Below are 6,478 nucleotides of genomic sequence, written 5' to 3' on the forward strand. Positions count from 1 at the left end.
TGACACAGAGCTTGCTGGTGATGAGCATGTTACTGTTTATTTAGACAGACTTTAGTTGCAACTGAGAAGCATTTTGGGAAACGGGTATAATTTGGAATAGATGGTGGTTTGGATCTTAGCTCCATGTTAACATTGTAATTTTTTCCCGAAATTTTAAATTTCTCTGAGCCTAAATTTTCTCCAGTGTGACATAGAGACGATGAAGTGCCACCCGTGTACCCCTGGCATCTCATGTGGTGGAGGACTAGAGCCTGAGAGGAAAGGAGCACATTCCCCAGAAAGGGATACATTCTTTATCCTTTTAAAGAATTTTCTTTAATTTAGTTAAATAAATCAAAGAATTTATTTTCTTTAATTTAGCTGAAGAAAACATGCTGAATCACACATGAGCAGGGTAGGGTACAGAGAGGACTGGATATGGAGTCATAAAAGTGCTGAAGGAAGGTTGCCAGCTAATTTGCTATTCTTTGGGCATATTTTATCTCTGAGAAAGATGGAAAGAAAGAAAGGAAGAAAGAATGAAGGAAAGAAGGAAAGGAAGAAAGAATGAAGGAAAGAAGGAAAGAAAGAGGGGGAGGGAGGGAGGCAGGGAGAGAGGAAGGAAGGAAGGAAGGAAGGAAGGAAGAAAGGAAGGAAGAAAAGAAGGAAAAATAATAGATTAGATCACTGTTATTCAAACACCTAAGGCCATTGAAGAATGAATGTCTGATTTAAGATGTACTATGGTTTACCAATGCATACTTAGATTTTTAAGAAGTGTCCTGATGAATCCAACTACTAAAGTTAATTTGCACTTAAAGTCATCATATATACTACTTTTAATATGAAATGATTCTTCAAATTAGTTGCAAACAAAGATTTGACTTTAACTTCCCGCAGAGGCTTTGGGGGAAAACTCATGTTTCACAGAGATTTTTCTTGTAGCTCTTCAGGCCACCCCCCGGAATACAGCCATGTGCCCACAGGGTTTATATTCCTAAATTTGAGAAGCACTGTGTGAGAAGATTTCTAAGTCCTCTCCCAGCTCTAAATTCTGTTCAGTTTATGTGTGGAGAAAACATTAAAATGAAACCCAAAGGAAGATTAATGCCTTCGTGGAAAGGTGTAATTTAAAGGATCACTTGAGCTGGAAAGGAGGGTGGGTAGGAAGTAATTAACAACAACAAATTACATCCTATCAGATGGTACAACCAAGGGATATTTCTAATGTATGCCTGATTGCAATGGATATTACCTGATGTAGTGAAACATGACCACAGGCTTTGTTTTGTTTTAGTTTATTTGGCCAATAAACCCTGGGCAATCAGATAATCTTGAAGGAAATGTATGTACCACCTTGCAGAACATTTCAATGTAAAGAGAAATAAAAATGACATAGCAGGATATATAACTTGGAACTAATTCTGTGCCTTTTTTATGAATCAAACCAAGCTAGCTATTGGATCACTGATATGTTTATCCAGCAGGGGTTGAACTCTGTATTCTATACAAATATTTTAATGAGTTAGGTAATGGAGCAGGCCTTGTGTTATCATCTAATGAAAGAGAAATGAAAGTGATGCAGTTATTAAATATTTTTCTCATTTGGAAGATAGACCGGGGAGACTATGGATATAGTGTAAAGAGTTATAATAGAAACATGCATGACATGTGACAAAAGCCCCTAAGTATAAACTAGGTTATTGTACTCGGAGGAGATGTAAGATTTGTTCAAAAAGGAAAGATTATAGGTTGAAATTTGAAGAAACTTTTGGAATTTAATCATGTATTAAACTACTGTTATGGGTAAAAAAGCTTTCCAATAAAAGGGAACAGTACGCAAAGCATTTAAGAAATATTTCTCAAAATTAGTAAAGTCTAACTTTTGAAATGTTATTGTTATAAGGTGCATATAAAAATGAATATGAGGCTAGAGAGATAGGCCAAAAAGGCCTAGATAACACAGGCTCTTTTAGGAATTTAGTAATTTTAAAAATTGAAGCAATATGCTGTTATTTATCTTTAGAAAGATCTCTTGGGAAACACAGAAGCTACTCTTTGGAAAGGGATCTTTAGAAGACATTGTTCTGTGTTTAGGCAAGACACAATAATTAAATAGCTATGAGGATGTAAAAATATGGGCCAACTTTATAGTTCTTTTGAGTTGAATCAACAAAACCTGGTGACTAGCGCACCGTGAAGGATGACATGAAGGAAAGCCAAGCCCCGTGTGACAACAATGTGTCCCACTTGCTCACTGGTGTAGGCTCATAATTTAAAATGATTTTTAACTCACAATAGGCCCTTAGTAATATCTGTTAGGTTAAATAATAAATGAGGAAATAATTTGAATATATTTTGATATTTACTGAGGGAATATGAGGGAGAAAAGATGACAGAGGAAATATGAGGTGAAGAGTTATGGGTAATCTGGAAGAAGTTGTTCAAGAAACAGGCAGAAATAATGATCCAGAAGTTTCCAGTTTTGATAACAGTGAAGTGAGTATGTAACACACTCTATAGCATGTAATGACAAAATCTCTGAACAAAATATTTTTGAAAACCTAACTACTTGCAGATACTTGAAAGTGAACTAAAGCAAGCAAGCAAGATATGGAAGTTATCTGACCATTGAAAGAAGGAAATGGAATTGGGAAAGATCCATGTTTATAAGTTTTTTACTTGAAGAGACTTTTCACTAAGGGCAATGTTGAAAATAGGACTCAAGAAGAAAGCCACAGTAACTAGAACGTTAGAGGTCAGGGGAAAGAGATTTAAATCAACAGAGAAGCTGAAAACTGAGGGGTGGAGATCTAAAATAGGAGAGAATTAAACTTCAGTTGGATGATTAAAACACTGGAGCAAATATGTCAACTGCTACCTATCTCTAGTGTTTTAACCATCCAACTGAAGTTTCTCACTAATCTCAGAGTCCCCATCCACATGCACAGTTCAGTAGTTAGCCAGTGCTGCGACAGGAGTTTATATGGAGATTTGGAAACTCCCTCTTTTTAATTCTCTCCACATAAAACACTATCAAGTACATTTTTGGAGTCCCAGAAAGAGAGAAGATGATTCAGAAATTGAATTGAGAAAATAAAAAGTTTCATAAAAAATAAAATTGAAGAAATCAAGAAAAAAAAACCCAGCCACATTTGGTGAAAACAGTCTTTCTCAAATTCAAGAAACTCATCAAATCCCATGCAGAAAGAAAAGAAAAGAAAAGAGAAGAAAAGAAAAGAAAACAAGGAATAAAACCCACCTTGGTCTATCATAGCTAAACTGATAAAAACCAGCGGTAAAGAGAAAATATTGAAAGAAACCAGAGGGAGAAAATATTCATCTTACAGAGGGGAACAGCAATATAGATAATAACTTACTTCCCAACAGAATCATTGAGGGCCAGAATGGAATGGAAAAACATCTTTATGATACTGAAAGAATAAGAGCTGTTGAAAATAATTATATATTCAGTAAAAATATCATTTAAAAATAAAAGCAAAATAAATTCTTAGGTAAATAAAAACTCATATAATTCATTGCCAGCAGTGTTGCATATAAGAAATATTTAAAGGTCTTTTTAGGTTGACCACCAAATGGAAGCTAGACACTCAGTGTCACATACAGGAATGAAAAGTATTAGAAATATCGGTAAGAATAAGAGACATTCTTCTGTTCTTCTCTTAATTTTTTAAAAACACAGTTACTGTTGAAAATAAAATGTAATATTTTGTTGTGGAATTCATAGCATATGTAACTGTAAAATGTATAATAACAATATTAGAAAGAACATGAGTGTCTTTTAAATTATGTTGTTTCAAGGTTCTAATATATTACATACAGTAGTATAATATTAACTCCAAGTAGATTATAAATAAACTGAGGATGCATAATTTACACATAGATATCTAATGTAATACAAAAAATCTATAACCAAATGTCTTTAGAGGACTATAAAATGAAATATTAAAAATGTCTTATTTCTCCAATACAGATAAGACAGGCGAAGCAGAGAAACAAAATTGATGGGAAAAATAAAAAACAGATAGCAAAATGATAAACCTAGACACAATCATATCAATAGTTACATTAAATATAAATGAACAAAGTACCATATTAAAAGACAGAGATTTGCAGATTGTATAAAAAACAAAAACAAGATCCAATTCTTCAAAAGAAGCAATTTAAATATAATGCCAAGAAGAGTTTCTAATTTAAAAAAGGGAAGAGGCGGGGGAGATATAGCATGTTAGCAATTAGCCTAAGAATCTGGTGTGTCTATGTTAACCTCAGACAAAGTAATTATATTGGTTTTATATTGCTTCTATAGCAAATTGCCACAAATTTAGTGGCTTAAAACAACATAAATTTATTTTCTCAAAGTTCTATTGATTAGAAGTTTGACATAGGCTAAAATTAAGTGTAGGTAGGGCTGCTCCTTTGTCTGATTCTCTAGGTGAGAATCTTTTTTCTTGACTTTTCCAGCTTCTAGAGATCATCCACATCCCTTGGCTAATTTTCCTCCATCTTCAAAGCCAGCAAATTCAAATTTGCATTCCTCTGCTCAATGTTTCAGAGTCACATCTCCCTCTGAATCTGAAGTCACTGGGAAAAGGTTCTTCAATATCAATGACTCATGTGACAAGACTGGGCCCACTTGATAATCCAGGACAATTTCTCCATCATAAGGTTCTTAATTTTGTTGCTTCTGCAAAGGCCCTTTTGCCATATGTTCATAAACTCTTCAAATTAGGGCATGGATATTTTGACAGGTCATTAGTCTGCATAGTAATGCAGACTAATACTCTTTCCTGAATGCATTAATACTATTAATGGTTAAAGAGGCAAATTTCATAGGAGCAAAGAGGCTAATTCATTAGGAATACATAGTCATACATGCCTATGTATCTAATAATAGAGATGGATGAAGCAAAAATTGATCATCTGAATTAAAGGGAGAGACAGACAAATTTACAAATGTAGTTAGAAATTTTAACACTCCTTTCTCAGTGATTGCTAAAACAACTAGGTAAAAAAGTATTAATATTATAAAAGATATGAACAACACTATAATCTTGACCTAATTAATATTTATAAAATAGTACACATAACAACTGAAGAATACACATCCTTTTTAAGGGCACATTCAGTATTTGTTGAAATAGATGATATCTTGGACTATGAAATAAGTCTCAATGAATCTCAAGATGGAAATCTTACAGAATATATTTTCTGATTTTAAAGATAATCATTAGAAATCCATAAGAATATGACATTTATTTAAAAATCCAAATACTCGAGAATTAACAAGCTTCTAAAAAACTCATTTTTCAAAAAAGTACCCACAAGATAAATTTAAAAATAATTTCAACCAACTGATAATTAAAATACATCATTTCAAGAATTATGAAATTTAGCTAAAGCAGTGCTTATGGAAATGTATATTTTTAAATGATTATTAGAAAAAGTGAAAGATTTTTAAAAATCTAAATTTTTGCCATAATAACCTAGGTTAAAAAAGAAAAAAATTATGTAGGTATAAAATATAGGGAATACAAAAAAGAGCAGAAATTAATGAAATACAAAACAGGCAAATAATATAGAATATTAACAAAGCCAAAGTTTATTCTGTGAGAGTGTGAATAAAATGAATATCCCCTAACCATCTGGATCAATAAAAGCACTATCAAAACACAAATTATCAAAAGGATGAGTAAAACAGTGGATATCCATTCACATCCTATAAGCAATAAAAAGATTATAAAAGAATACAAAGAACAACTTAATACCAATAAATTAGACAGATTTAAACACAACAGGCAAATTATTTGAAAAGAATATAAAAACTGACAAAATACACAATAGAATATATGAATATCTCAGTATTTTTTAGGTATTTGATTTTATAATCAAAGACCCTATCATTCAAAAAGGCTCCAGATCTAGGTAATTTTACTGGTAAATCTTGGCAATCATTTAAGAAAGAAATAATACAAATTTTATGCAAAGTTCTTTTCAGAAAATAGCAAAAGGTGAAAGCTTCACTACTAATTTTGTATGAGCAGTATGTCCCTAAGCAGTAAAACCCGAAAAAGACCTAAGAAAGGAAAATTACTGGCAGTTATCTCTATGACCCTACATGTAATAAACACTTAAGGAAAACTTCGCAAGTCAAAAACAACTAAATAGAACAATGTTAATATATCATGATCAAGTAGAAAAGAAAATATCTGTTCCCAAATTTCTTGCATATGAATGTTTATGGCAGTTTAATTCATAATGTTCCAACACTAAAATAAACCAAATGTCCATCAATATAAAAATAGATATAAAAATCGTGGTATGTTGGCCGGGCGCTGCGGCTCACACCTGTAATCCCAGCACTTTGGGAGGCCGAGGCGAGTGGATCACGAGGTCAGGAGATCAAGACCATCCAGCATCCAGGCCAACATGGTGAAATCCTGTCTCTACTAAAAATACAAAAATTAGCTGGGCATGG

This window comes from Mandrillus leucophaeus, unplaced genomic scaffold (genome assembly GCF_000951045.1).
Source record: "Mandrillus leucophaeus isolate KB7577 unplaced genomic scaffold, Mleu.le_1.0 Scaffold647, whole genome shotgun sequence".
NCBI lineage: Eukaryota > Metazoa > Chordata > Mammalia > Primates > Cercopithecidae > Mandrillus > Mandrillus leucophaeus.